Below are 27,328 nucleotides of genomic sequence, written 5' to 3'. Positions count from 1 at the left end.
ATGGAACTAGAGTGCACTATGCTAAGCGAAAGAAGTCAGTCAGTGAAAGACAAAAATCATATGATTTTACTCATATGTGGAATTTAAGAAACAAAACAGATGAACATAGGGGAAGGAGAGGCAAAATAAAATAAGATAAAAACAGAGAGGCAAACCTTAAGAGACAACTAAATATAGAGAAAAAAACAGGGTTTCTGGAGTGGAGCTGGTGGGGGGATGGATTAAATGGGTGACAGGCATTAAGGAGGACATTTGTTGGGATGAGCGCAAAGTGTTATATGTAAGGGATGAAGCACTAAATTCTACCCCTAAAACAAACACTACACTATATATTAACTAACTTGAATTTAAAGAAATAAAAAAGACACCCCGTGGATGCACCTGTAATTTTAAAAATCTCATATCTCTCTTTGTTGTTTTATGTGTGTATGTGTTGAGATTATACATACAATTTTAAATTTATGCATTCATATCTCACATTTCATTGGTGGATTCCTCATAGTTTTCTAATATCAATTCATTCTGGGCATGGCTAAAGAATCAAAAAGGTACATAGTCAGACACAATGTGTAATTCTAGATTTCCTTTTTCCCACTCAAATAGCTACAATTATTCTACAATATGAGTTGGTTGAGTTTTAACAGTCCAAGTGCAAATCAATAATCTGGAACTTGGTGTGTCATTTCATATTAGAAATGAGGGTTTATATGGTGGTAATGATTATCTTAGGCCCATGAATAGTGAACACATCAAGACTTAGGTAAAGTGTTCTTAGTCATTACCCTAACCCAATATGTAACTACCTTTGGTGGTAGAATTTATTTCAATTTGACCTCAGTTTATAGGTTTATAAGTACATATCCCTTTGACTCCAACTAATGGCATGATTGGCAATTTCCTCCATCCCCTGCTTACTCTTCATGCTTCATGGCTGTCTTTCCAGACCCTCAGACAGGTTAAGTAACTAAAGACCTGAGGGAGAGGCTCCCTCCAATATGGTGGTGGGTTTGGGGCACTAGTCTCACATGGCAGCAGAGTTCTGGAGTATGCAGGACAGACCCAGTTTCAATTAGCTCCTTTCTTCCTGCTGAGGGCTTCTCTGTCCACTGGCTACTGCTACCTCCTACTTTGTCTTAAGTAGGATTCTGTTCCTTCTTCACCCAATCTAGTAAGACTCATACATGGACATCCTGGAAATCTCCAAAAGGTTTTGGCAGCTAGTTACTAGGAGGAGAAAGGATTCTTCTTATGACCTGCTCCTCTTTGATCCAAATAGATCCAAAAAAGGCAGGAAGTTACCTACAGGTGCTACAGTGAGAAGATTCAGAAACGTTCAAAGACACTGTATTGTCATGGATGATCCTGAGAATGCATTTGGAAACCTCATCCCTTTCATTCATTGTATTTATGTTTGCATACATGTCTTTGTGCATCTGTGTTGATATAAGTATATTCATACATAGGTGCATATACATATATATATATAAATCTATATTTATCTTTGCTCATTTATATCTCACATTTTACTGGCGACTTCCTCATAACTGTCTGATTTCCATCCAGTCAGGGTTATGCTAAAAGATTAAAGAGGTACATAGTCAGACACCATGTGTAATAAATACTAGACTGACTTTTTTCCATTTAAAAAGCTACAACTGCTCTATACTCAAGAACTGGTCACTCCTTAAAAATTCATGTATGTATCACCTAATTGAACCTGGTAGGTCATTTTTGATAAGAAATGAGGCTTTATTTAAGAGTCTCTTATGGTTTGCCTCCCTCTCTGTTTGAAACTATTTTTCCCCTTCCCTTCCCCCATGATCTTCTGTTAAGTTTCTTAAGTTCCACATATGAGTGAAAACATATGATATCTGTCTTTCTCTGACTGGCTTATTTCACTTAGTGTAATACCCTCCAGTTTTATCCACGTTGTTGCAGATGGCAGGATTTCATTCTTTCTCATTGCTAAGTAGTATCCCATTGTATATATAAACCACATCTTCTTTATCAATTCTGGAGAGAAGAGGGGGAAATGGGTGATGTGCATTGAGGAGGACACTTGTTGGGATGAGCACTGAGTGTTATATGTAAGCAATAAATCATGGGAATCTACCCCCAAAACTAAGAGCACACTGGGTACACTGTAGGTTAGCTAACTTAACAATAAATTATATTAATAATAATAAAATAAAATTAAATGAGAACAGCCCCCCCCCCCAGAAAGAAATGAGGCTTTATATGGGATGCTAATAACTACCTTAAGCCTATGAAAATTTATGCATCAATCTATAAGAAGTTCTTTGCTATCACTCTAAACCCAGTGTGTAACAGCCTTTTGTAGTAGAATTTATTTCAAACTCAACTTCAGTTTGGAGGAAACCATTCCTCTTATCCATTTAAATTCCTGATTCTGAGGCCCTTCCCTCTTCTCCTGACTTTCATCTAAGGGTTTGGCTCCTGCTAAGAGAAACAAATCCATTCAGAGGAAGAAGCATTCCTCTTAGGCCCTCCTCTTTTAGATTTAACTAAATTTAAAAGAAGTTACCTACATATACTACAGTGAGAGAACTTAGGAGCAGTATTGAAGATACTCTATTGCTGTGGATACTCCCGAGAATGTTTTTTACAAATATTAATCTCTCTATTGTTTTATGTATTTGTTGAGATTATACATACAATTTTAAATTTATGTATTCATATCTCACATTTCATTGGTGGATTCCTCATAGTTTTCTAATATCAATTCATTCTGGGCATGGCTAAAGAATCAAAAAGGTACATAGTCAGACACAATGTGTAATTCTAGATTTCCTTTTTTCCATTCAAATAGCTACAATTATTCTACAGTATGAGTTGGTTGAGTTTTAACAGTCCAAGTGCAAATCAACAATCTGGAACTTGGTGTGTCATTTCATATTAGAAATGAGGGTTTATATGGTGGTAATGATTATCTTAGGCCCATGAATAGTGAACACATCAAGACTTAGGTAAAGTGTTCTTAGTCATTACCCTAACCCAATATGTAACTACCTTTGGTGGTAGAATTTTTCAATTTGACCTCAGTTTATAGGTTTATAAGTACATATCCCTTTGTCTCCAACTAATGGCATAATTGGCAATTTCCTCCATCCCCTGCTTACTCTTCATGCTTCATGGCTGTCTTTCCAGACCCCCAGATAGGGCTAAGTAACTAAAGACTTGAGGTAGAGGTTTCCCCCCAGTATAACAGTAGGTTTAGGATGGAGTCTCAGCCTAATACAGTAGCAGAACTCTTGAGAGTCATGGACACATCAGTCTATTATCTCCATTGTTTCCTCCTGGCTTCAATGTGCCGCCCCCTGTAGACTCTTCCTTGTTCCAAATACCAATCTCTCCTCTCTTGGCTCACCCTAGTAGAGTTTCATATACAGGCCATCTGGTAATTTCCTAAGGGTTTGGCTGCTACCCACTAAGGCTAACAAACATGCTTAGAGGAAGAAGCATCCCTTTCATGACCTGCTCCTATTTTATTTAAGTGAATCTGAAAATAATAGTTATCTACAATGTTAATGTGAGAAGACTTAGAAAAAGTGTCAGACACTTTGTATTGCTTTGGATATTCCTCAGGGTGAATTTCACAAATTCTATTTCTTTGTGTTATATATCTGTGTGTGTGCAGGTGTATGAGTGTTGTGTGTTCGTGTTGACAGGAGCATGTATATGTTTGTGTGTATATATTATTTACTTATATATATACACATATCTTTATGCCTTTTAAGCTCACATTTCATTGTTGTCTTCCTCATAGGTTTCTGATGTCAATTCATTAGGGTTTGGGCTAAAGGATTGAAAAGGTACATGATCAGATACCACATATAATTCTACACTTATTTTTTTTTTTGTTCAAATAACTAATTATTCTATTTTTATGAACTGTTTGATCTTTAAACATTCATGTAGATATCAGTAAATTGAACCTGGTATATAATTTTTTATTAGAAATAAGGTGTTAGACTTCTGGGCAAGATGGTGGAAAACAAGGATCCTGAGCTCACCTCATTCCATAGATACACCTAGATAACACCCATATCAGTATAAATAGCCCAAAAATTAACCCAAGACTGACAGAGGAGACTCTTCATTCGTAAATGTAGGGAATAGGCCACATCAAAGAGGGTAAGAAGGTCAGAGACACAGTCAGGAGCTAAATGGACCCACAGGACTCCTCATGGGAGGGAGGGATGCTGTGGGCACATAGAAGGTAGAGAAGACTTCACACCATGCACCCAGGCATGGGAAACATATACAGGAAAGTCAAATCCAGAACATTAGGCTTTAAAAACCTGGTGGGGGGGGGGTGTATCAACCTTACTAGTTCTTAGAATCAGTAGGACTTAACACCTGGAACTTTAAAAATCAGTGGGCTTGGCTCTGGGAGAGCTGGAAGGCAATATGAAATAAGTACCTGCCCTTAAAGAGACAGCACAACCAACAGCTTCCCAAGATAGAGCGCAAACATAGCAGTTTGTAAAACACTTGGGGTATACAGGAAGATTTACTTACTCATCTCAGAGCATGTGCTCAAGGGAGAGGGACCTTTGGGAAACTTCTCCCGGAACAAAAGTGCTGGCAGGTGCCATTTCCCTTCCCCACCTCTCAGCCAAGTTACATGCATACCTACAGGAACCAGTGCAGCACAAACACTCTCCACCTAGCTTGCTAACTGTGCCATGCACCCACATTCTCCTGCTGATGCTCCCCCACCCTCTCAGACTGGACAAGAGTTTTCTAGGAGCGGCTGCAGGTCCCTTCCCACACTGGACCATTGTGGACCCAGTACCCCTCTCCCGCATTCTCCTGCAGACCTACCCTCAGCAGGAGTCCCTCCAAAGCTGTGTCACAAGCAGTATGCAAGCAGCCCTGACACTGACCACCACTACAAAGTGACTCCTGCCCTGGGGAGAGGGAAAGATAACCACACACACCAGTTCAAGTGCACTGGCAGGGCAGGCCCTGCCCACCAACAAAAGCTTCTCAGGGAACAACAAGGCAGAGTGCTCTGCAGTTTGGTGCTACAGCAACTCTGGCAAATGCCTGGTCTGATCCCCTGAAGCCCATGGTGGCCACAGACTGGCCTACTAACAACACAAGTAATATACCCTGCCCACAATAGGCAAATAGAGCCATTGCAAATGACTAGGCTGAAGGCAAACACAGCTCAGTCACAACACTAGGGCACATGTAACACACAGAAGACACCCCTGAAGTGCCAGGTTCTGGTGAACAGGGGACACCACTGCAGCACACGACAGGACCTCTTCTTTCAAGAGCAAGAGATGTAGCTACTTTCTCAACACATAGAAACAGACTCGGAGAGTGAAACAAATGAGGAGAGAGAAGAATATGTCCCAAATGAAAAAAAAAAGGACAAAAATCACTGCAATAGAGCTAAATAAAATAGAGATAAGTCACATGCCTAAGAGAATTTAAAGTAATGGTAATAAAGATACTCATTGAACTTGAGAAAAGAGATAGGACTTCAGAGAGACCTTCAAGAAAGAGAAAGAAACCATAAAAAGGAACCAATCGGGGGCATCTGGGTGGCTCAGTTGGTTAAGTGTCTGACTTCAGCTCAGGTCACAATCTCATGGTTTGTGAGTTTGAGCCCCGCATTGGGCTCACTGCTGTCAGCACAGAGCCCACTTGGGATCCTCTGTTCCCTCTCTCTCTGTCCCTCCCATGCTCATTCTCTTTCTCTCAAAATAAATAAATTTTAAAAAAGAACCAATCGGAATGAAAAATTCAATAACTGAAGTTAAAAGTACACTAGAGGGAGGGGCACCTGAGTGGCTCAGTCAGTTAAGCATCTGACCCTTTATTTCAGCTCAGGTCATGATCCCAAGGTCATGGGATTGGGCCCTGCATTAGACGCCACACTGAGCATGGAGTCTGCTTGGGATTCTCTTTCTCTCTCCCTTTCTCCCCCACTCACACACTCACTAAAAAAAAAAAAAAAAAAAAAAAAAAAAAACCCACTAGAGGAAATAAGTACTAGAAGAAGAAGAGTGGATCAGCAACCTGGATGAGAGAGTGATACAAAGCAATCAAGCTGAACATGAGAGAGGAAAAACAAACAATAAAAAAAGGAGAATATATTAAGGGAAACAGTGCCATCATCAAGCATAATAACATTTGCATTATAGGAATCCCAAAAGTAGAAGAGAGACAAAAGTGGGCAGAAAATCTATTTGAATAAATAATAGTAGGAAAATTTCCTAACCTGGAGAAGGAAACTAAAATCCAGATCCAGGAGGCAGAGAGAACCCCCAACAAAATCAACCCAAGGAGGTCCACACCAAGACACATGGTAATTAAAATGCCAAAAAGTAGTGATAAGGGAGAATTTATAAAGAAGCAAAAGAAAAATCAAACAGTTATATACGAAAGAAACCCCATAAGGCTATTAACTGATTTTTCAACATAAATTTTGTAGGTTAGAAGGGAATGGCTGATATATTAGTGCTGAAAGAAAAAAACTTGCAAGCAAGAATACTCTATCCATTAAGGCCATCATTCAGAATGGAAGGAGAAATCAAGAGTCTCCCAAACAAAAGGTTAAACAAATTCTACATCACTAAACCAACCCTACAAGAAATTTAAAGGGGACTCTGAGTGAAACAAAAAGAGATCATAAGCAGGAATAAGACAAGTAGGAAGCACAAACACAGTAAAATTAAGTACATCTATAAAAATCAGCCAAGGGATTCACAAAATAAAAGATGAAAAGTATGACACCATATATCTACAATGTGGGGGAAGAGTAAAAATTTAGTGCTTTTAGAATGGGTTCAAATTTAAGCAGCCATCAACTTAATATAGACTGCTATATGTATAAGATGTTATATATAAACCTAATGGAGCCACAAACAAAAACCAGTAATAGATATGCAAAAAATAAAGAGAAAGGAATCCAGGTGTATCACTAAAGAAATCCAACTAACCATGAGAGAAAAAGGAAGAGAAGAAACGAATAGAACAATAAAACCACTATAAAGTAACAAAACGGTAGTTAAGTACATACGTATCAATAATTACTTTGAATGTAAACAGACTAAATGCTCCTGTCAAAAGACATAGGGTGATGGAATGGATAAAAAAAGCAAGACTCATTTATTGGCTGCCTACAAGAGACACATGTCAGAACTAAAGACACATGTAAATTCAAAGTATAGGGATGGAAAGCATTTGTCATACAAATGAAAGTGGAAAGAAAGCTGGGGTGATAATACTTATATTAGACATAATAGATGTTAAAACAAAGACTGAAAAGAGACAAAGAAAGACATTACTATAATCATGAAGGGAACAATTCAACAAGAAGATATAACAATTGTAAATATGTATGCATTCAACATGGGAGTACCCAAATACATAAAGTAATTCATAACAAACATAAATTAATTGATAATAATTCAGTAAAAGTAGGAGACTTCACCACCCCACTTACATCAAAGGACAGATAATCTAAACAGAAAATCAAATAAGGAAACAGTGGCTTTAGTCCAGATGAATCTAAAAGATCTTTCAGAACATTTCATTTCATCCTAAAACAGCAGAATACACATTTTCCCCAATAACACACAGAACAGTCTCCAGAATCAATCACAGGTTAGGCCACAAAACAAGTCTCAACAAAGTAAAAAACACTGAATGCATACTATGCATTTTTGACCACAGCACTATGAAACTAGCACATCAACCACAAGAAGAAAACTGGAAAGAACACAAATACATGGAGGTTAAATAATATGCTACTAAACAATAAACAGGTCAACCAAAATAAAATCAAAAAGGAAATTAAGAGGGGCACCTGGGTGGCTCAGTCAGTTAAGTGACCAACTTCAGCTCAGGTCATGATCCCCAGGTTTGTGGGTTCAAAGACCCACAATGAGTTTTGTGCTGACAGCTCAGAGCCTGAGCATTCTGTATCTCTCTCTTTTTCTGCCCCTTCCCCACTCACACGCTGTCTCTCCCTCTCTCAAAAATAAATAAAACCTGTAAAAAAGAAAATTAAGAAAGTAGCAGGAAGAGATATTAAGAAAACAGTCCCATTTACAACTGCACCAAAAATAATAAAATAAAATACCTGGGAATGAACTTAACCAAGGAGATAGAAGACCTGTACTCTGAAAACTATGAAACACCTGATGAAAGAGACTGAAGATGACAAAACAAACAGAAAAATACTCATGCTCATGGATTGGGAGAATACTGTTAAAATTTCTATCCAAAGCAATCCACAGATCCAGTGCAATCTCCATGAAATTACCAACATTCTTCACAGAAGTAGAAAAAGAACCCTAAAATGTATATGGAATCACAAAAGACCCCTGAGTAGCCAAAGCAATCTTGAAAAAGAATAAAACTAAAGGTATCACAATCCCAGATTTCAAGATATACTACAAAGCTGTAGTAATCAAGAAAGTATGGTACTGGCATAAAGACAGATACATAGGTCAGTAGAACAGAATCAAGAGGGCAGAAATAAGCCCACGATAATACAGTCAAATTAATTTTCAACAAGGAGGCAAGAATATCCAATGAGAAAAGAGACAGTCTTTTTAAGAAATGGTGTTTGGAAAATTTGACAGTTACCTGCAAAAGAATGAAACTGAATAACTTTGTTATTCCATACACAAAAATAAGCTTAAAATAGATTAAAAACCTAAATGTGAGACCTGGAACCATAAAAATCCTAGAAAAGAGCACAGGCAGTAATTTCTGGTATTAGCTGTAGCCCCATCTATTTAGATATTTCCCTGAGGCAAGGAAAACAAAAGAAGTATAAACTATTGGGATCACACCAAAATAAAAAGCTTCTGCACAGTGAAGGAAACAATCGACAAAACTAAAAGACAACCTACTAAATGGGAGAAGATGTTTGCAAGTGACATATCTGATAAAGGGTTAGTATCAAATATGGTCAAGTAACTTCAGGCCTAGGGCAGGGGCTCCATCCAATATGTGAAGAACTTATACATCTCAACACCAAAAACCAAATAATCCAATTAAAATATGGGCAGAAGACATGAACAAACATTTCCCCAAAGAAGATATCCAAATGGCCAACAGACATGTGAAAAGATACTTAACATCATTAATCATTAGGGAAATGCAAATCAAAGCCACAATGAGATATCACCTCACACCTGTCAGAACGGCTAAAACCAAGCATCTATTGATAGTTGAATGAATGAAGAAGGTGTGGTATATATACACAATGGAATATTACTCAGCAATAGAAAATAATGAAATCTCGCCATTTGCAACTTGGATGGATCTAGATGGCATAATGCTAAGCAAAACAAGTCAGAGAAAGACAAATACCCTATGATTTCACTCATATGTAAAAATTCAAGAAACAAAACAAACCAACAAAGAAAAATGAGACAAAAAAAATAATCAGACTCCTAAACCAGATTCCTAACTAGGCCAGAGGGGAGGTAGGTGGGGGGTAAAGGGGATTAAGAGTACACTCATCATGAGGAGCACTGAATAATTTACAGAATTGTTGAATCACTATATTGTATACCTGAAACTAATATAACACTATACTGGAATTGAAAAATTGAAAAGAAGAAATGAGACTTTGTATGGTGGTAATTAATATCTTAGGACTGTGAAAATAGTAAGCATCAAGGTTTAAGTAATGGTCTTTACTTTTCCCTAATCCCAATAACTAACAGCCTTTTGTGGTGGCATTTATTTCACTTTAACTTCAGTTTATTAAGTACACATCCCTCTTACTCCATCTAAATGCCTGATTCTCAAGTCCTTCCATCACCTCCTTACTTTCACCCATCATGGTCATCTCTCCTGCTTCTCAGACTGGGTCAAGCCCTACAGGCCTGAGGCAGTGGCTGTATCCACTATAGTAGTGGGATTGAGTTTGAGGGTCACTTCACATAGTGGCAGAGCTCTGGAGGGTATGGGGCAGATTCCAGTCCACTGCCATCATTCTCCTTGCTCCAGATAGGAGTCTCTCCTCACTTGTCACATATTATAAGTTGGATACAGTCCCATCAAAACTGAAATGTTGAAATCCTATCTCCTGGAACTCAGAATGTGACTTTGTTGGAAATAGGGTTGCTGAAGATGTTATTAAGATATAGTCAAACTGGTTTGGGGGGCTCCTAATCCAGTCTGACTGGATAGTCAAAGGAAAAATTTAGACACAGACACACATACTTCACCCATGCAGAGATTAAGGAAGTAACTGGAGCCATGATGCTACATACCACAGAACAGCAAAGATTGACAGCAATCACCAGAAGCTAGGAGAGAGGTATGGACTAGATTCTTTCTCACAGCTCTCAGAAGGAAACAACCCTGCTGACATCCTGATATCAACTTGTAGCCTCTAAGACTGAGACAATAAACTTCTGTTGTTTAAACTATTCCGTTTTATGATATTTTATTACAGCATCCCTGGCAAATGAATACAGCCCAATCTAGTAGAATCTCATATACAGCAATCTGACAGCTTTCCCAAGAGTTTTGGCTGCTGCTAACTCAAGACAGGAGGGCCTGTTCCTCCTCTATCCAATTAGATAAAAAAAATGTTATATACAGAAGTTGATATTGCCAACACTTTAGAAAGAGTGTCCAAGAAACTCTGCACTGAATATCTTGTATTTTTACATATACATATACCGTACACACACACACACACACACACACACACACACACACACACACACACCACCTTTTACTGGTGACTTCCTTATCAGTTACTGATGTCAATTCATTCCAATCAGAACTAAAGGATAAAATGTATCTGATCAAACACCATGTGATCCCTTACTTACTTTTTTTCATTCAAATTAGCTACAATTTATCTACACTTGATAATGTGGTTGAACCCTCAAAAATTCTTATGTAATTTGGTTATCTGGAAAGAAGTATTTCATTTCCCCCCAGAAATGCAGCTTTATATGGTAGAAATGAAATTCTTAAGCTTGTACAAGAATCATTCATGGATAAAGATTTAAAAACATTTCTTTACTACTGAACTGAACCCCAGTGTTTATGTGCCTTTTGTGCTTACATTTATTTCAAATTCAACTATATTTTCATGCTTCATGAAGTTTTTCTTGCTCTTCCAGTATGGGCAAGTAACTTCAGGCCAGGGCAGGGGCTCCATCCAATATGATGGTGAGTTTGGGTTTAGAACAACTAGCCTCACAAGTAGCAGAGCTCTGAAGGGTGATGGAAAGATCTTAGGTCTCTTAGCTCCTTTATTTTCTGCTGAGGGTGCCTCTGCTCCCTGTCCACTGCTTTTGCCTATTTGCTTCCCAGTAGATTCTCTCCTCCCTTGTTCCACACAAGTAGAATGTCATATACAAACACTGTGATAATTTCCCAACTGTTTTAAAATTTTTTTAATCTTTTTTATTTTTGAGAGACAGAGTGCAAGAAGTGGAGGGGCGGAGAGGGAGAGGGAGACACAGAATCTGAAGGAAGCTCCAGGCTCCGAGCTGTCAACACAGAGCCCGACGAGGGGCTTGAACTCAGGAACCGCAAGTTCGTGACCTGGGCCGAAGTCGGACACTCAACCGATTGAGCCACCTAGGTCCCCCAGTTTCCCAAGTGTTTTGACTGCTAATCCCCAACGCTCACAAACAGACCCATAATAAATGTTCTCCCTCTTTGATCTGTTCCTTTTCTATTTAGATCCAAAGCAGAAAAAAAATTACATACAGAAGCTGACAAGCTATCATGAACAAGCCCTAATGCCACTGATGCTTCCAAGTGGTTTTCCCACCCAGATGACAGAAAATCAACTCACCTATCGTTGATATTGTGGCCAGAGGACACTGGAGTGTTGTTATGTCTGCCAAAGGGAAAAAAATACACAAAAAAGAAAGTCAGATGACGTGGAAGGAAATCATGCTCTTTCCTGAAAGGAATTTCAGACACGAAAAGTAAATCACACATCACAAATCCCGAAGAGAGGTGACAGAAACTGAAGCAACAGCTTTGAGTTACCACAGTGTAACCTATAAGCCAGCCTCCAGTGTGTGTGTGTGTGTGTGTGTGTGTGTGTGTACACAGGTACATATTTACTGGAAATAGAAGCAGCAATGATGATTAATATCCTTGCTTCTTTCCCAATTTCTCTGCAATTCTGGAAAGTGCTGAATAAATCTGGGAAGAGAGACAGACAGGCATGAGAGTATATGGATGGGGAGGTGGATCCAGGTAACGGTTGATGAAAGGATACAGATTTAATGGACAGAAATGCCCAACCAATGAGAATTTCAATGGCAAGGCCAGTCCCTAGTTGCTATTTGGTAGGGCAGAAACAAGAATATGCCTAAATTATGTTCACAAACGTTTCTTGAAAGTGGAGCACATCATCAGAATGACTTTTCTTGCTGTTAATCCTTTAACAACTTTTTTTATTAAGGTGTAATTGACATACATTATATTAGTTTCAAGTGCACAACTAATAATTTGTTATTGTATATATTACAAAATGATCACCATAGTAAGTCTAGTTAACATGTGTCACCTTAGAGAATTTTTTCTTGTGATGATGACTTTTAAGATTTACTCTCCTAGCAACTTTCAAACATGCAATACAGTATTATTAACTGGAGTCACCATGCTGTATAGAACATCTCTATAACCTGTTTATTTTATAGCTAGAAATTTGTAACTTTGGACCCCCACCACCCAAATAGAAGAAACAATCAGTGAATTCAAATACAGGGCAGTGCAATTCATCTAATCAGAGAGAGAGAGAAAAAAAAAAAGAATGAAGAAGAGTGAAGATAAAACAATGATAAAAAAAATCTTAGGGGCACAGCAAAAGCAGTACTAAGAGGGAAAGGAGTAACAATATAAATCTACCTCAAGAAACAAGAGAAGCATATATCCTTACACCTAAAAGAAACTAGGAAAAGATTTTAAAAAGCCCAAGGTGAGTAGAAAGTAGGAAATAAAAACTATCAGAGAAGAAATAAATGGCATAGAGACTAAAAAATATATATGTATATGTATATATACGTAAATATGTATATGTATATATGTGTATACATGTATATACATTGTGCCTGTGTGTTTATATATCAATAAAACCAAGAGTTGGTTCTTTGAAAAGATCAAAAAAATTGACAAAACCTCAGCCACCCTCATTAAGATAAAAAAAAAGAGAGAGAGAGAGAGAGACTCAGTTAAAATCAAACAAAAGAGGAAAACTGACACCACTGAAAAAAACAGAATTATAAGAAAATACTATGAAAAATCACATGCCAACAAATTGGACCACTCAGAAGAAATGCATAAATTCCCAGAAACATACTATTTTCCAAAACTGAATTGGGAAGAAATAGAAATCTGAACAGGCTATTACTAGTAATGAAATTGAATTGGTAACCAAAAAATTTCCCCCAAATTAAAGTTCAGGCCAACATGAATTCAAGGTGTATTCTATCAAACATTTAAAGAAGAGCAAATACCTATTCTTCTCAAATTATTCCAAAAATAGAAGAGGACAGAAAGCTTCCAAATTCATTCTATGAGACCAGCATTACTCTGATACCAAAATCAAAGACACCACAAATAAAGAAAACTACAGGCCAATATCACTGAGGAACACAGATGCAAAAGTCCTAAACAAAATGCTAGCAAAATCACATTCAATAATACATTAAAATGATCATTCACCACGATCAAGTGGACTTTATTCCAGAGATACAAGGACGGTGCAATATTCACAAATCAATCAATATGTTACACCAACTTAACAAAATGAAGGATAAAAACCATCTGATTATCTCAACAGATGTAGTAAAAGCATTTAACAAAATTCAACATCGTTCATATGAAAAACTCCCAACAAAGTCGGGTTAGAGGGAATATGCCTTAACATAATAAAGACCATATACGAAAAACCCACAGCTGACATCATACTTAATAGGTGAAAAATTGACATTTCCTCAGAGATTGGGAATAAGTCAAGCATGTCCACTCTCACCACTTCTACTCAACATAATAGTGGAAGTCCGAGCCACAGCAATCAGATAAAAGAAAGAAAGCAAGGAAATAAAGGAAACAAATAAGAGACATCCATATTAGGTAAGGAAGAATTTAAACCGTCACTATTCACAGATGACATAATACTATACATAGAACCCATAGAGACTCCACCAAAAAAAAAAAAAAAAAAAAAAAAACTATTACAAGTAATAAATGAAGTCGATAAAGATTCAGGATACAGATTAACACCCAGAAAGTCATTGTCTTTGTGTGTGTGCTCCCTAATCCATCCATTAAATACAAGTCAGAAAATTATAAATTTGATAACATATTTGATGGTACGATGAGGATCTAGAGAGATGGGGAAAAAGGGTATGTTCCTTAATTTAACCAGAACTGATGATTAAGTCACTTATGCTTGGGACCAGGATATTTGAAAAAAATTAAAATAGGCCCCATGATTTCTGTTTAGGATCTTGCTTTGGATGTGAAGTATGCACACGTGGAGTAATTAGAGAGCAATTTGAAGCAGTGTGTGGACACAAGAAGGAGATAAATCTCTGTGCTGGGCATAAATGGACTGTAGAGACAAGAAAGCAACGGAGGGAAAGACAATCAGTTGTGCAGGAAACACAGATCACTGAGGAGATTGAGAATATTGGAGAATGAAGTATGAGCAAGAGCACAGAAATGGGAAATAGGTGATGCATCAGTGGGCCATTGGTAGGCATGTGTGCCATTAACATAGAAGGTCCAGAGAGGACCAGGCCTTGAGTTTTTTACCTCAAGATGCTCACAGTCAAGCAGGGGGAATAATATGCAAAAAACTCATTATAGCATTAGTGGTTAGTGAGGACAGAAGGAAAGTAAAAACTTCTCTGGTGGAGGGAGTCTGGGAAGGCTTCTTGAGGGGGAGATAAAATTTGAAGAAGGAGACAGGGACTTTCAGGCTAAGAGAATACCAGATATAGTTGGATGGAAGGGAGATCTCTGGTGGGAAACAATCTTCCACGTACTTTGAAATCTAGTATCAATTATTTCTAAATTTATCAAAAGACCTACTACTTTATGAGACTTTGTTGTACAATAGCTTTGAGACTTCACATTTCAAGTATTTGTGAAAATTGGTAACGATTCATCAAGTATAATAGAAAAATAATTTTGGGGCACCTAGGTGGCTCAGTCAGTTGAGCGTCTGACTTTGGCTCAGGTCATGATCTCGTGGTTCGTGGGTTTGAGCCCCACGTTGGGCTCTGTGCTGACAGCTCGGAGCCTGGGGCCTGCTTCGGATTCTGGGTCTCCCTCTCTCTCTCTCTCTCTCTGACCCTCCCCTGCTAATGCTCTGTCTCTCTCTCAAACATGAATATTTTTTTTTAATGTCCATACTAACCAAAGTAATCAATAGATTCAATGCAATTCCTATGAAAATACCAACAACATTTTTCACAGAACTAGAGCAAACAATCCTAAAACTTGTATGGAACCACAAATGATCCTGAAGAGCCAAAGCAATCTTGAGAAAGAACAACAAAGCTGAAGACAGCACAATCTGAGATTTCAAAATATACTACAGAAGGAAACAATCAACAAAACTAAAAGGCAGCCTACAGAATGAGAGAAGATATTTGCAAAGAACATATCTGATAAAGGGCTGGTATCCAAAATCTATAAAGAATTTATCAAACTCAACACCCAAAAAACAAACAACCCAGTGAAGAAATGGGCAGAAGACATGAATAGACACTAATCCAAAGATGACATCCAGATGGCTAACAGACACATGAAAAGATGTTCAACATCACTCATCATCAGGGAAATACAAATCAAAACCACAATGAGGTATCACCTCACACCTGTCAGAGTGGCTAAAATTAATAACTCAAGGAAACACCAAATGTTGGCAAGGATGCAAAGAAAGGGGGACCTTCTTGCACTGCTGGTGGGAATGCAAAATGGTGCAGCCACTCTGGGGAACAGTATGGAAGTTCCTCAAAAAATAAAAAATAGAACAAGCCTATGATCCAGAAATTGCACTATTAGGTATTTACCCAAAGGATATAAAAATGGATTTGAAGGAGTACATACACCCCAATGTTTATAGCAGCTTTATCAACAATAGCCAAACTACAGCAAGAGCCCAAATGTCCATCAACTGATGAATGGAAAAAGAAGATGCGGTATATGTATATATATATTCAATGGAATACTACTCAGCCATCAAAAAACAACGAGATCTTTCTATGTGCAATGATGTGGATGGAGCTAGAGTGTATTAGGCTAAGCAAATGAAGTCAGTCAGAAAAAGACAAATCTCATATAATTTCACTCATATGTGGAATTTAAGAAACAAAACAGATGGACATATGGGAAGGGTGATAAAAAGAGAGGAGAAAGAAACTAAACCACAAACTCAATGATAGAGAACAAACTGAGGGTCCATGGAGGGAGGTGGATGGGTGATGGGCATTAAGGAGGACACTTGTGATGAGCACTGGATGTTGTATGTAAGTGATGAATCACTGAATTCTACTTCTGAAACCAATATTGTACTGTAAGATAATTAAATAACTAAAGTAAATAAATAAGAAAATAAATAAATAAATAAGAAAAAAGCCAAAATATACTACAAAGCTGTAGTAATCAAGACAGTATGGTAATGGCACAAAAATAGACACATAAACCAATGTAGCACAATAGAGATCCCAGAAATAAATCCATACTTATAGGGTCAATTAATCTACAAGAAAGGAATACTATGCAAGAAGGAAAAGACCATCTCTTCAACAAATGGTGCTAGGAAAACTGGACAGCTACATGCAAAAGAATGAAACTGGACCACTTTCTTACACCATTCACAAAAATAAACTCACAATGGGATTAAAGTCCTAAATTAAGACCTGAAACTACAAATATCATAGAAGAGAACATAGACAATAATTTCTGTGACACTGGCCATAGCAACAATTTTCTTTGTGCTCAGACAAGAGAAACAAAAGCAAAAATAAACTATTGGAACTGCACTAATGTAAAAGCCTTGTACACAGCAAAGGAAACTATCAATAAGTCAAAAAGGCAACCTGTTGCATGGGAGAAACAAATGTTATGACTGATAGGGAGTTAATATCCAAAATATGTAAAGAACTGATACAACTCAACACTCAAAATAATGAATAATCCAACTTAAAAAGGGGCAGAATACATGAATAGGTATTCTTCAAAGAAGACATACAGGTGGCCAAAAACACAGGAAAAGACACTCAAGGTCACTAACCATCAGGGAAGTGCAAAATAAAACCACAATGAGCTATCACTTCATGCCTGTCAGAATGCCTAAAATACAAATGCCAGGAAATAACATGTGTTGGTGAGAACATGGAGAAACAGGAACCCATGTGCACTGGTGGTAGTAATGCAACTTGGTGCAGCCACTGTGGAAAACAGTATGGAGTTCCCCCAGAATTAAAAATAGAATTATTATATGATCCAGTAATTCCACTACCAGTATTTACCCAAAGAAAATGAAAAGACTAATTTGAAAAGATAGACATATTCCTATGTTTCCTACAACATTATTTACAATAGCCAAATTATGGAAGCAACCCAAGTGTCCACTGACAGATGCATGGATAAAGAAGATGTGGTGTATATATACAATAGAATATCATTCAGCCATTAAAAAAGAATGCCATCTTGTCATTTGCAACGACACGGAAGACCTGGAGGGTATAAATAAGTGGAATAAGTCAGAGAAAAAACAAACACCATATAATTTCCCTCTATGTGGAATTTAAGAAACAACACAAAGAAAAAAACAAGCAAAAACCTGGACTCAAACACAAGAACTGGTGGTTGTCAGAGAGGAGGTTGGTGGGAATTTGAAACAGATAAAGGGGAGTAAGAGTACACTTATATGGATGAGCACAGAGAAACGTATAGAAGTGTTGAATCGTTATATTGTACACCAGACACGAACACTGTATGTTAATTACACTTGAAATAAAAAAGTAAAGGGGCGCCAAGGTGGCTCAGTTGGTTAAGTGTCCAGCTCAACTCAGGTCATGATCTCACAGTTTACAGGTTTGAACCCCGTATCAGGCTCTGTGTTGACAGCTCAAAGCCTGGAGATACTTCAGATTTTGTGTGTGTCTCTCTCTGCCCCTCTCTCATTCGTGCTCTCCGTCTCTCAAAAATAAATAAACATTAAAAATAAATAAATAAAGAATTAATAACAATCTCAAACTCTTCCAAAAATAGGAGGAAATACTTTCAAACTATTTTTTAAGAGGCCAGCATTATCCTGATACCAAAGCCAGATAAGGACATCATAAGAAAAGAATTCCACAGGCCAATATTCTTGATGAATGTGGATGCAAATTTCCTCAGTAAAACATTTGCAAACTGAATAAACCAATATATTAAAAAGATCATACGCTGTGTCTAAATGGGATTTATTCCAGGGATGCCAATATGGTTCACTACCGGCAAATCAATAAATGTAATACATTACATTAATAAAATGACGGATAAAAAACATGATCATCTCAAAAGATGTAGATAAAGCATTTCACAAAACCCAATACCCTTTCCATGATAAAAACTCTCAACAAACTGGATGTAAAGGGAATGTACCTCAACATAATAAAGTCCATTAACACACAGCTAACATCACACTCAACAGTGAAATTATGAAAGCTTTTTTTTCTAAGATCAGAAACAGGACAAGGGTGCCCACTGTCCCCACTTTTATTCTCATTTCACCAAAAGTCCCAGTCAGAGAAATCAAGTAAGAAAAAGAAATAAGAGGCATCCAAACTGGAAAGGAAGAAGTCCAACAGTATGTATTTGCAGATGATATTATCTTATGTACAGAAAACGCTAAAGAGTCCACCAAAAAACTGTTAGAACTAATGACCAATTTTATTGTTTGAATCAAAGTTGTAGGATACAAAATTAACATATAAAAATCAGTTGTGTTTCTATAATACCAACAACAAACTATGGGGAGTAGAAATCAAGAAACAATCTTATTTACACAAGGGTTAAAAGGAATTAGATACTTAAGAATAAGTATAACCAATGAGGTGAAAGATCTGCACATTGAAAACTACAAGACACTGATGAAAGGTGTTCAAGAAGACATAATTAAATGGAAAGATATGCTGAACATGGTGGAGAAGCTTCCTCGTCCCTCAAACACAGCAGTGTTGAGGTGAGAAGACTTGGAAATCTAGGAATCCTGGCTACAGACTGACAGAAACATCTCCAGGGGCCCACGGGGACAATGTGATGGGCCCTAGGTGCATGATTGAAAACCGGGAGAGATAAAATGGGCAGCATAGGAATGGAGGGGAGGGATCTCCTTCTGTGGAGACAACAGAAAGAGAAGGAGAGGCTGTGGAAGTGTAGGATTACATTTGGACAAGAGAAAAACCACAGACTGGGAAACGGAGAAAGAGCTGATTTCTCATTGTGAGGCTTTTTCAGCCCTGTTCGTGTGCCTGGAAAGGAGGGGAGCCAGCCCCAGCACGGTGGCTAGCTCCCAGGAGCAGTAGAAGAGAGCAATCCTCTCCCATGAGTGCTGTGAGAAGAAGGCAAATAACCATTCCAAGGACAAAAGACCCTGCAGGCACCCGCCAGCCAGAGGCCCTTAGTCAGCTGGCTGGCAGAATGACAGTACCCTGGAACCAGGGTGCACGGAGCAGGATCTTTTAAGGCATCAGGATATGAATCCCAGCAAAGCACCTGGGAGGCATGGGAGACTGTGGAGTGGAACAGAACTGGCCCACTCAGGCCACTGTGAAAATGGCCTGAACAGAGTGGTTTGGGACACCCAGGGTGGGGAGGAGAGACAGGGGTGTCGCCATTTTTTTTTACCCATCACCAACAAGGTGGGGTTTCAGGGAATGGACAATGGGCCCACAGTGGAGGTGGGACCGCCTACCCCAAACCATGCCCCTCTGTGCCTGGTAACTGCATATCTAACAGGCAAGATTGACACTGACAGAACCAGACAGCCCCTCCTCCAGACCAGGGCAGCCACCAGTTCCAAGTCACCATCAGATATCAGCCCAGTGGTTTTGCATTCTCTGATTTGATTCTTGGTCAATTCTTGTTTCATGTGTGTATATACATATATACATATGTGTACACACACACACACACACACACACACACACACATTATTTTTTTTCTTCCTTTTCTTCCTCTTATTTCTTCCCTTCTCTAGTCTGGTTGTTCTGGTTTTTGGTTTGTTTAAGCAGACTTTTTTAATCTATTCTTTTTACACCTCTTCTGTATCTCCTTCTTTATTTTCCTCTCTCTCTCTCTCTGGACTAAGCTATATAGTTTCTCTGATTTTCTGCCTGCTCAATTTTTTTTCTTTTCCTTTTCCCTGCCTCTGTCATTTCTCTCTTTGTATGGGATAAGGCCTTTTCCATCACCTCCCCCATCTTATTTAAACTTTTCCAGATATACTTCAATGAACAAATCAAAGCACACCTGGTGGAAGGTTCAAACCACCACTACAAGTAGGGAGATAAAGCAACCAGAGTCATAACAACAGAGAGCATGAAACACACTCCAAAAACACCTCCTAAAGAGCCAAGCCCTGAACAGCGTATGATCCCTTTTTAATATAGTAGTGATCACAGGTGCAGGACTCATAACAAGCTATTAAAACACATAAGGGACAGAAAACTAGCCAATATGATGAAATGGAAGAATTCTCAAAAGAAATTCCAGGAATAAATGACAGCTAGAGAATTGCTCAAAACAGATATAAAAAATATAACTAAGTGAGAATTTAGAATAATAGTCATAAGATTAATAGATGGGCTTGAAAAAAGCACAGATGATAGCAGAGAATCTATTACTGCAGAGATCAAGGACCTAAGAAATAGTCATGACAAATTAAGAAATGTTGTAAATGAGGTGCAAGATAAACTAGATGCAGCGACAGTAGGATGGAGGAGGCAGAGGGGAGATTAAGTGAAATAGAAGATAAACTTATGGAAGATGATGAAGCCGAGAAAGAGATAAGTAAATACTAGAACACGAGGGGAGAATTAAAGAACTAAGTGATTAATGAAATGTAATAATATCCGTATCACAGGAGTTCCAGAAGAAGAGAGACAGAAAGGGGCAGAAGGTCTACTTGAACAAATTATAGCTGAGAACTTCCCTAACCTGGAGAAGGAAATGGATATCCAAATCCAGGAGGCACAGAGAACTCCCTTCAGATTTAACAGGAATAGATCTTCTCCACGGGATACGATAGTGACACTGGCAAAATACAGATAAAGAGAGAAATCTGAAAGCAGGTAGGGACAAGTGGGCCTTAACTTACAAAGGTAGACACATAAGGGTAGTGGCAGACCTATCCACTGAAACTTAGCAGGCCAGAAGGCAGTGGCAGAAAATATTCAACGTGCTGAATAGGAAAAATACGCAGCCAAGAATCCTTTATCCAGTAAGGCTATCATTCAGAATAGAAGGAGAGATAAAGGCTTTCCCAGACAAACAAAAACTGAAGGAGTTCATGACCACTAACCCAGCCCTACAAAGAGATGCTAAGGGGAACTCTGTAAGTGGAATGCTGCAAAGATTACAAAGGACCAGAAACATCACCACAAGCATGAAACCTACAGATAACACAATGACACTAAATCCATATATTTCAGTAATAACTCTGAATGTAAATGGACTAAATGCCCTAAGCAAAAGACCTAGGTTATCAGAATGGATAAAAAACCAGATCCATCTATATGCTGTCAACAAGAGACCCATTTTAGACCTGAGGACACCTTCAGATTTAGAGTGAGGGGGTGGAGAACCCTCTATTATGCTACTGGAAATCAAAATAAAGCTGGTGTAGCCATACTTATATCAGACAAACTAGATTTTAAACTAAAGGCTGGAACAAGAGATGAAGAAGGGAATTATATCATAATTATGGTATCAATCCATCAAGAAGAGCTAATAATTGTAAATTTTATGCTCCCAACTTGGAGGCACCCAAATACATAAGTCAATTAATCACAAATATAAGCAATCTTATTGATAAGAATAAATTAATTGCAGGGAACTTTAATACTCCACTTACAACAATGGACAGATCATCTAGGCAAAAATCAATAAAGAAACAATGGCCTTGAATGATACACTGGACCAGATGGACTTGACAGGTATTCAGGATTTTTCATCCAAAAGCAGCAGAATACACATTCTTCTCAAGTGCATATGGAACATTCTCCAAGATAGATCACATGCTGAGTCACAAAAAGAGCCCTCAATTAATATAAAAGAATCGAGAGCATACCATGCATATTTTCTGATCACAGCACTATGAAACTTGAAATCAACCACAAGAAAAAGTCTGGAATGCCTCCAAATGCATGGAGGTTAAAGAACATCCAACTAAAGAATGAATGGGTCAACCAGGCAATTAAAGAAGAAATTAAAAAATATATGGAAGCAAATCAAAATGAAAACACGACAGTCTAAACCCTTTAGGATGCAGCAAAGGCAGTCCTAAGAGGAAAATACATTGCAATCCAGGCCTATCTCAAGAAACAAGAAAAATCCCAAATACAAAATCTAACAGCACACTTAAAGTAACTAGATGCAGAACAGCAAAGAAACCCCAAAGTCAGCAGAAGAGAAATAATAGAGCAGAGCAGAAATAAACAATATAGAATCTGAAAAAACAGTTGAACAGATGAGTCTAAGAGCTGACTTTTTGAAAAAATAAAATTGATAAACCCCTAGCCAGACTTCTCAAAAAGAGAGAGGACCCAAATAGATAAAATCATGAGTGAAAGGAGACAGATCACAACCAACACCACAAAAATACAAACAATTATCAGAGAATACTATGAAAAATTATATGCTAACAAACTGGACAACTTGGAGGGAATGGACAAATTCCTAGACACCCACACACTACCAAAACTCAAACAGAAAGAAATAGAAAATTTTAACAGACCCATACCAAGCCAAAAAATGGAATCCGTTATCAATAATCCCCCAACAAATAAGAGTCCTTGGCAAGATGGCTTCCAGAGACATTCTACCAGATATTTAAAGCAGAGTTAATATCTATCTTTCTCAAGCTGTTCTATAAAATAAAAATGGAAGGAAAGCTTCCGGACTCATTCTATGAAGCCAGCATTACCTTGATTCCCACACCAGACAGAGACCCCACTAAGAAGCAGAATAACAGACCAATATTCCTGATGAATATGGATGCAAAAATTCTCAACAAGATACTAGCAAATCAAATTCAACAGTATATCAAAAGATTATTCACCACGATCAAGTGGGATTCATTCCTGGGCTGCAGGGCTGGTTCAATATTCGCAAATCAATCAATGTGATACATCACATGAATGGAAGAAAGGGTAAGAACCATATGATCCTGTCAATAGATACAGAGAAAGTATTTGACAAAATATAGCATCCTTTCTTAACAAAGACCCTCAAGAAAGTTTGGATAGAAGGAACATACCTCAACATCATAAAAGCCGTATATGAAAAGCCCACAGCTAATATCATCCTCAATGGGGAAAAACTGAGAGCTTTCTGTCTGAGATCGGGAATACAGCTGGGATGTCCACTCTCACCACTGTTGTTTAACGTAGTGTTGGAAGTCCTAACATCAGCAATCAGACAACAAATGAAATAAAGGCATTCCAATTGGCAAAGAAGAAGTCAACTTTCACTTTTCACAGATGACATAATACTCTAGATGGAAAATCAAAAGACTCCACCAAAAAGCTACTAGAACTGATACGTATGAATTCAGCAAAGTCACAGGACACAAAGTCAATGTACAGAAATCAGTTGCATTTCTATATACCAATAATAAAACAACAGAAAGAGAAATCAAGAAATTAATCATATTTACAATCACACCAAGAACCATAAAATACCTAGGAATAAACCTAACCAAAGATGTAAAGGATCTACATGCTGAAAACTATAGAAAACTTATGAAGGAAATTGAAGAAGACACAAAGAAATGGAAACAAATTCCATGCTCATGGATTGGAAGAACAAATACTGTTAAAATGTCAATGCTACCCAAAGCAATCTACATATTCAATGCAATCCCAATCAAAATTGCATTGGCTTTCTTCTCAAAGCTAGAACAAACAATCCTAAAATTTATAGGGAACCACAAAAGACCCTGAATAGCCAAAGTTATGTTGAAAAAGAAAACCAAAGTGGGAGGCATCACAGTCCTGGACTTTAGCCTCTTTACAAGGCTCATCAGGACAGTATAGTACTGGCACAAGAACAGACACCGGCCAATGGAATAGAATAGAGAACCCAGAATTGGACCCACAAATGTATGACCAACTAATCTTTGACAAAGCAGGGAAGAGTATACAATGGAAAGAAGAGGTTTTTTTTTTTTTAATGTTTATTCATTTTTGAGAAACAGAGAGAGACAGAGCATGAGCGGGGGAGGGGCAGAGAGAGAGGGAGACACAGAATCCGAAGCAGGCTCCAGGCTCTGAGCTGTCAGCACAGAGCCCGATGCAGGGCTTGAACTCACAGACTGTGAGATCATGACCTGAGCTAAAGTCGGATGCTCAGCCAACTGAGCCACCCAGGCGCCCCAAAAAGAGTCTCTTTAGCAAATCATGCTGGGAGAACTGGATAGCAACATGCAGAAGAATGAAACTAGACCGCTTTCTTACACCACACACAAAAATAACTCAAAATGGATGCAAGACCTAAATGTGAGACGAAGCCATCAAAAACTTAGAAGAGAAAACAGGCAACAACCTCTTTGACCTCAGCCACAATAATTTCTTGCTCAACACGTCTCTAAAGGCAAGGGAAATAAAAGCAAAAATAAACTATTGGGACCTCATCAAGATAAAAATCTTCTGCACTGCAAAGGAAACAATCAACAAAACTAAAAGGCAACCAACAGAATGGGAACAGATATTTGTAAATGACATATCAGATAAAAGTTAGTATCCAAAATCTATAACAAACTTACCAAACTCAACATCCAAAAAGCAAACAACCCAGTGAAGAAATGGGCAGAAGATATGAATAGACACTTTTCCAAATAAGATCACCAGATGGCCAACAGACACATGAAAAGATGTTCAACACCAGTCATCATCAGGGAAATACAAATCAAAACCACACTGAGATACCACCTCACACCAGTAAGAGTGGCTAAAATTAACAATTCAGGAAATAACAGATGTTGGCAAGGATGTGAAGAAAATGGGAACCTTCTTGCACTTTTGGTGGGAATGCAAACTGGTGCAGCCACTCTGGAAAGCAGTGTGGAGGTTCTTCAAAAAATTAAAAATAGAACTACCTTATGACCCAGCAATAACTCTACAAGAACTTATCCAAAGGATACAGGAGTGCTGATTCATAGGCATACATGTACCCCCATGTTTATAGCAGTGCTTTCAACAATAGCCAATTTATGGAAAAAGCCCAAATGTCTATCAGCTGATGAATGGATAAAGAAGATATGGTTTATATATACAATGAAATACTACTTAGCAATGAGAAAGAATGAAATCCTGTCACTTGTAGCAACATAGATGGAACTGGAGGGTGTTATGCTAAATGAAATAAGTCAGTCAGAGAAAGACAGATATCATATCTTTTCACTCATAAGTGGAACTTGAGAAACTTAACAGAAGACCACAGGGGAAAGAAAGGGGAAAAAATAGTTTCAAACAGAGAGGGAGACAAACCATAGGAGACTTTTAAATACAGAGAACAAACTGAAGGTTGATGGTGGCGGGGAGGGAATGGGTGATGGGCATTGAGGAGTGCACTTGTTGGGATGAGCACTGGGCATTGTATGTAAGTGATGAATCATGGGAATATACCCCCAAACCAAGAGCACACGGTATACACCGTTAGCTAACTTGACAATAAATTATATATATTAAAAAATTTTTATTAAAAAAAAAGATATCCCATGTCCATGGATTGGAATGATTAACACTGTTAAAAAGTCTACACTACTCAAAGCAATCTACAGATTCAATTCAATCTGTCAAAATTCTGACAGCATTTTTCACAGAAATAGAAAAAAAAATCCAAAAATTTGCACAGAACTAAAGATTCCAAACAGCCAAAACAATCTTGAGGGGAAAAGAACAAAGTTGAAGAAGTCATTCCTGATTTCAAACAATTTTACAAAGCTAGGGTAATCAAAACAGTATGGTGTTGGCATAAAAAACACATAGATCAATGGAACAGAATAGAGAGCCCAAAGATAAACTTTTTATATATAGTCAAATTTCAGGAAAGGAGCCACAAAAACTTGTGTTGAGAAAACTATAGCCACATGTAAATGAATGAAACTGGACCCCCTATCTTATGCTATACACATAACTCAACTCAAAATAGATTAAAGACTTGAATACCTGAAACCATAAAACTCCTAGAAGAAAACATAGGAAGTAAGCACCTTGACATTGGTCCTGGCAGTAAGTTTTTAGATGACACTAAAAACAAAGACAACAAAAGCAAAACCAAACAAGTGGAACTACATCAAACTAAAAAACTTCTGTGCAGCAAAGAAAACCATCAAGAAAATGAAAATGCAACCCATGCAATAGAAGAAAATACTTGTAAACCACATAACACATAAAAGGTTTATATCCAAATATTCAAGGGACTCATTCAACTCAATAGGAAAAACCCAAATAACCTAATTAAAAAATAGGCAAGGGGTGCCTGGGTGGCTCAGTCGGTTAAGCATCTGACTTCGGCTCAGGTCATGATCTTGTAGTTCATGGGTTCGAGCCCCGCGTCAGGCTCTGTGCCTGGAGCCTGCTTCAGATTCTGTGTCTCCCTCTCCCTCTGCCCCTCCCCCACTCACATTCTGTCTTTCTCTCAAAAATAAATATTAAAAAAATTTTTTAAATAGGCAAAAGACTGAAATAAACATTTATTCAAAGACCTACAAATGGACAACAGGTACATAAAAAGGTGTTCAACATAATTAATCATCATAAAGGAAATGCAAATCAAAACCACAATGAGATCACATCATACTTGTTTATCAAGAAGACTAGAGATAACAAATGCTGGTGAGGATACAGAGAAGAAGAAACCTTTGTACTGTTGGTGGAATGTAAACTGGTACAACCACTATGGAAAGCAGTATGGGGGTTCCTCAAAAAAAATAAAAATAAAACTACAATATGATCCAGTAATCTCACTTCTGGATATACCTCCAAAGGAAATGAAATTATTATCTCACACAATTATACGTACTTCCATGTTCATTGAAACATTATTCAAAATAGCC

At 37.9% G+C, this 27,328-nt stretch overlaps 2 long non-coding RNA genes across 2 annotated transcripts in view; both read right to left on the bottom strand.

The window, feature by feature from the left end:
- Positions 1–478: 478 nt before the first annotated feature.
- Positions 479–11,856, bottom strand: LOC128776175 (uncharacterized). The gene is made up of 5 exons (XR_008421200.1): positions 11,828–11,856; positions 3,764–3,817; positions 2,706–2,759; positions 1,521–1,574; positions 479–532 (listed from the first exon to the last, which is right to left on the bottom strand). It is a non-coding gene; the product is annotated as an uncharacterized LOC128776175 (long non-coding RNA).
- The window catches only part of LOC109266005 (uncharacterized), a 34,923-nt gene continuing 19,442 nt past the window's right edge, over positions 11,848–27,328 (bottom strand). Inside the window, exon 6 of the long non-coding RNA XR_002079474.2 lies at positions 11,848–11,872. This is a non-coding gene — a long non-coding RNA (uncharacterized LOC109266005). The remainder of the gene's footprint in view (positions 11,873–27,328) is intronic.

Source organism: Panthera pardus, unplaced genomic scaffold (assembly GCF_024362965.1).
Source record: "Panthera pardus isolate Hobbes unplaced genomic scaffold, ASM2436296v1 HiC_scaffold_1, whole genome shotgun sequence".
NCBI lineage: Eukaryota > Metazoa > Chordata > Mammalia > Carnivora > Felidae > Panthera > Panthera pardus.
The sequence above is the reverse complement of the archived record's forward strand: the minus strand, read 5'-3'. Positions and strand labels throughout refer to the sequence as shown.